The sequence below is a fragment of the Pseudophryne corroboree genome, chromosome 4 (genome assembly GCF_028390025.1).
Source record: "Pseudophryne corroboree isolate aPseCor3 chromosome 4, aPseCor3.hap2, whole genome shotgun sequence".
In the NCBI taxonomy this organism is placed as follows: domain Eukaryota; kingdom Metazoa; phylum Chordata; class Amphibia; order Anura; family Myobatrachidae; genus Pseudophryne; species Pseudophryne corroboree.
This window is the reverse complement of record NC_086447.1, coordinates 547787174-547793173: the sequence shown is the minus strand read 5'-3', so window position 1 is coordinate 547793173 and position 6000 is coordinate 547787174.

The following is a 6000-nucleotide window of genomic DNA, read 5'->3' as shown; positions in this document are numbered from 1 at the left end:
AGCTTACTGCCACTAAACAGACCCCTGACACCTAGCACAGTGAGACAGGATTAGACAGGCAAGTCTTAGAATACAGCCGCAAATTTGCTAAGTTCACAGAGTAATAACAGAACCCCAGCAAGCTAAACGACTGACTCCAGTCTTACTGCTAGGTCTGGATTGGCAGAGTGTAATACCAAATCCCCAGGCCTATTTGCAGTAAGCAACAAACAAATACAAAGCTACACAGTACTGGTTAACTTTCAGGAACTGACTAACCAACAAAGATTCAGCAGCATCTGCTTACCCTGAGAAGAGGCCTTATAAAGCAGGTGCTGTCCACGCCCCACTCAGACCTCACAGACTGAGCACAAAAACCAGCACCGGATCCCCTGCCGTGCACAGAGCCTATAACCACTGCACAGCAAAAGACCCGAACCGGAGTATCAGCTGCGCTCAGGTTACTCCGCTAGCACTTGTCTCCCGGTTGCCATGACGACGTGGCAGCACAGGGCAGGAGACCCTAACAGTACCCCCCCTCTGACGAGGGGTCAAAGAACCCCTACCACCGGGTTTATCGGGGAACTGCAAGAAGAAAGAGCGTATCAGTCTGGGGGCATGAAGATCACAACTGCGCACCCACGCCCGCTCCTCCGGGCCATACCCCTTCCAGTGCACCAAAAATTACAGCCGACCCCGAACCACCTTGGAGTCAAGAATCCTTTCAACAACAAACTCCCTCTGGCCACGTATCAGAAGAGGGGAAGGTCTTCCACTGGAAGAAGGATTACTAATCGCCCGTTTTAAAAGGGAACAATGAAATGTTTTATTGATACCCAAAGAACGGGGCAGATCTAACTGAAATGCCACCGGATTGATAACCCTGGTGATCTTATAAGGGCCGATGAACCGGGGGCCTAACTTATGAGATGGCTGTCTCAACTTCAAATTCTTGGTAGACAACCAGACGAAGTCTCCTAATTTGAAGCTGCAGGGTCTTTTCCGCTTATCAAAAACCCTTTTGGTCACTAATGACACAGACACAAGGGCTTTCTTCACTTTCCGCCAAATACCTCTAAGGACCGAAACCACAGAGGAACCACCAGGCGTGGAGTCCAGGGGGTCAAAAGAATTGGCCTTAGGATGATGCCCATACACACAAAGGAAGGGAGAGATCCCTGTAGCAGAGTGAGCCGCGTTGTTATAGGCAAACTCCGCCATGGACAGATGAGCAACCCAGTCAGTCTGACACTTGGAGACATAACACCTGAGGAACTGCTCCAAGGACTGGTTCACCCTTTCAGTCTGCCCATTAGACTGCGGATGGTAGCCTGACAAGCTGACAGAAATCTGGAGATCGGAACAAAATGCCCTCCAGAATTTGGCCACAAACTGGGATCCGCGGTCAGAGACCACATCAAGTGGCAACCCGTGGAGACGCACAACATGCAGCATAAATAATTCAGACAGGCATCTGGCCGATGGCAGCCCAACCAGTGGAACGAAGTGCGCCATCTTCGAAAACCTGTCAACGACAACCCAGATGGCTGTCATCCCCGAGGATTTGGGCAAGTCCACCACAAAATCCATTGAAATGTGGGTCCATGGCTTAGATGGGATAGAGAGTGGATGTAATGGGCCAACAGGAACCCCTCTAGGAGTCTTATTTCGGGCACAGATGTCACATGCCCGAACCCACTGATCCACATCCTTAGCCACCGAGGGCCACCACACCGCCCTAGATAGCAACTCCCGAGTTCTGGCAATACCCGGGTGACCTGCCGACTTCTTGGCATGGAATTCCAGGAACACTCGCTGTCTTAACCTAGGAGGCACAAACAAAAGACCTACCGGAAGGTCTGGAGGAGCCTGCTCCTGTGCTCTAAGGACTAATGATAAGAGGTCCTGGGTAATGCCCACTTTAATACATGATGGGGAAACAATGGGCAACGGCTCCTCGGTGGTCTCCTGGATTGGAGCAAAACTCCGCGAGAGCGCATCAGCCTTGATGTTTTTTGACCCAGGGCGATATGTTATCAAAAAATTAAAGCGAGCAAAAAACAAAGCCCATCGTGCCTGCCTGGCATTGAGACTAGAGATGAGCGCCTGAAATTTTTCGGGTTTTGTGTTTTGGTTTTGGGTTCGGTTCCGCGGCCGTGTTTTGGGTTCGAACGCGTTTTGGCAAAACCTCACCGAATTATTTTTGTCGGATTCGGGTGTGTTTTGGATTCGGGTGTTTTTTTCCAAAAACACTAAAAAACAGCTTAAATCATAGAATTTGGGGGTCATTTTGATCCCAAAGTATTATTAACCTCAAAAACCATAATTTACACTCATTTTCAGTCTATTCTGAATACCTCACACCTCACAATATTATTTTTAGTCCTAAAATTTGCACCGAGGTCGCTGTGTGAGTAAGATAAGCGACCCTAGTGGCCGACACAAACACCGGGCCCATCTAGGAGTGGCACTGCAGTGTCACGCAGGATGTCCCTTCCAAAAAACCCTCCCCAAACAGCACATGACGCAAAGAAAAAAAGAGGCGCAATGAGGTAGCTGTGTGAGTAAGATTAGCGACCCTAGTGGCCGACACAAACACCGGGCCCATCTAGGAGTGGCACTGCAGTGTCACGCAGGATGGCCCTTCCAAAAAACCCTCCCCAAACAGCACATGACGCAAAGAAAAAAAGAGGCGCAATGAGGTAGCTGACTGTGTGAGTAAGATTAGCGACCCTAGTGGCCGACACAAACACCGGGCCCATCTAGGAGTGGCACTGCAGTGTCACGCAGGATGGCCCTTCCAAAAAACCCTCCCCAAACAGCACATGACGCAAAGAAAAAAAGAGGCGCAATGAGGTAGCTGACTGTGTGAGTAAGATTAGCGACCCTAGTGGCCGACACAAACACCGGGCCCATCTAGGAGTGGAGCAGGGCAGGGTCAGGACTATATGACTGTGACAGCCCACTGGGTAGATGTATGGACTCCCGCCGCAAGAACAGCAGCGGCGGCACCAGTAGCAGCATCTCGCAAACGCCAACTCTTTCCTAGGCAGGCTACGCTTTGTATCACCGCTTTCCAGAATACGCACACAGCTGAAAACCTCTTACGGCAACTGAGGAAGATCATCGCGGAATGGCTTACCCCAATTGGACTCTCCTGTGGATTTGTGGCATCGGACAACGCCAGCAATATTGTGTGTGCATTAAATATGGGCAAATTCCAGCACGTCCCATGTTTTGCACATACCTTGAATTTGGTGGTGCAGAATTTTTTTAAAAACGACAGGGGCGTGCAAGAGATGCTGTCGGTGGCCAGAAAAATTGCGGGACACTTTCGGCGTACAGGCACCACGTACAGAAGACTGGAGCACCACCAAAAACTACTGAACCTGCCCTGCCATCATCTGAAGCAAGAAGTGGTAACGAGGTGGAATTCAACCCTCTATATGCTTCAGAGGTTGGAGGAGCAGCAAAAGGCCATTCAAGCCTATACAATTGAGCACGATATAGGAGATGGAATGCAAAGTTTTTGAACTTGTCACTGACTTATTATGAATGCGCTGCAGGTGACGTATAAGGGAGGATGTTCCGAGGTGGTTAACGTCCTTACCCCTACTTATTACAGCTTGACAAAGGGAACACACGGCTTGACACCTGTTGTCCGCATTTCTGGTGAAATACCTCCACACCGAAGAGCTGATTTTTTTGGTATTTTCACCTGGCATGTCAACGGCCATATTCCTCCCACGGACAACAGGTGTCTCCCCGGGTGCCTGACTTAAACAAACCACCTCACCATCAGAATCCTCCTGGTCAATTTCCTCCCCAGCGCCAGCAACACCCATATCCTCCTCATCCTGGTGTACTTCAACACTGACATCTTCAATCTGACTATCAGGAACTGGACTGCGGGTGCTCCTTCCAGCACTTGCAGGGGGCGTGCAAATGGTGGAAGGCGCATGCTCTTCACGTCCAGTGTTGGGAAGGTCAGGCATCGCAACCGACACAATTGGACTCTCCTTGTGGATTTGGGATTTCAAAGAACGCACAGTTCTTTGCAGTGCTTTTGCCAGCTTGAGTCTTTTCAGTTTTCTAGCGAGAGGCTGAGTGCTTCCATCCTCATGTGAAGCTGAACCACTAGCCATGAACATAGGCCAGGGCCTCAGCCGTTCCTTGCCACTCCGTGTGGTAAATGGCATATTGGCAAGTTTACGCTTCTCCTCCGACAATTTTATTTTAGGTTTTGGAGTCCTTTTTTTACTGATATTTGGTGTTTTGGTTTTGACATGCTCTGTACTATGCCATTGGGCATCGGCCTTGGCAGACGACGTTGCTGGCATTTCATCGTCTCGGCCATGACTAGTGGCAGCAGCTTCAGCACGAGGTGGAAGTGGATCTTGATCTTTCCCTAATTTTGGAACCTCAACATTTTTGTTCTCCATATTTTAATAGGCACAACTAAAAGGCACCTCAGGTAAACAATGGAGATGGATGGATTGGATACTAGTATACAATTATGGACGGGCTGCCGAGTGCCGACACAGAGGTAGCCACAGCCGTGAACTACCGCACTGTACTGTGTCTGCTGCTAATATATAGACTGGTTGATAAAGAGATAGTATACTCGTAACTAGTATGTATGTATAAAGAAAGAAAAAAAAACCACGGTTAGGTCACTGGTATATACAATTATGGACGGGCTGCCGAGTGCCGACACAGAGGTAGCCACAGCCGTGAACTACCGCACTGTACTGTGTCTGCTGCTAATATATAGACTGGTTGATAAAGAGATAGTATACTCGTAACTAGTATGTATGTATAAAGAAAGAAAAAAAAACCACGGTTAGGTCACTGGTATATACAATTATGGACGGGCTGCCGAGTGCCGACACAGAGGTAGCCACAGCCGTGAACTACCGCACTGTACTGTGTCTGCTGCTAATATATAGACTGGTTGATAAAGAGATAGTATACTCGTAACTAGTATGTATGTATAAAGAAAGAAAAAAAAACCACGGTTAGGTCACTGGTATATACAATTATGGACGGGCTGCCGAGTGCCGACACAGAGGTAGCCACAGCCGTGAACTACCGCACTGTACTGTGTCTGCTGCTAATATATAGACTGGTTGATAAAGAGATAGTATACTCGTAACTAGTATGTATGTATAAAGAAAGAAAAAAAAACCACGGTTAGGTCACTGGTATATACAATTATGGACGGGCTGCCGAGTGCCGACACAGAGGTAGCCACAGCCGTGAACTACCGCACTGTACTGTGTCTGCTGCTAATATATAGACTGGTTGATAAAGAGATAGTATACTCGTAACTAGTATGTATGTATAAAGAAAGAAAAAAAAACCACGGTTAGGTCACTGGTATATACAATTATGGACGGGCTGCCGAGTGCCGACACAGAGGTAGCCACAGCCGTGAACTACCGCACTGTACTGTGTCTGCTGCTAATATATAGACTGGTTGATAAAGAGATAGTATACTCGTAACTAGTATGTATGTATAAAGAAAGAAAAAAAAACCACGGTTAGGTCACTGGTATATACAATTATGGACGGGCTGCCGAGTGCCGACACAGAGGTAGCCACAGCCGTGAACTACCGCACTGTACTGTGTCTGCTGCTAATATATAGACTGGTTGATAAAGAGATAGTATACTCGTAACTAGTATGTATGTATAAAGAAAGAAAAAAAAACCACGGTTAGGTCACTGGTATATACAATTATGGACGGGCTGCGGAGTGCCGACACAGAGGTAGCCACAGCCGTGAACTACCGCACTGTACTGTGTCTGCTGCTAATATATAGACTGGTTGATAAAGAGATAGTATACTCGTAACTAGTATGTATGTATAAAGAAAGAAAAAAAAACCACGGTTAGGTGGTATATACAATTATGGACGGGCTGCCGAGTGCCGACACAGAGGTAGCCACAGCCGTGAACTACCGCACTGTACTGTGTCTGCTGCTAATATATAGACTGGTTGATAAAGAGATAGTATACT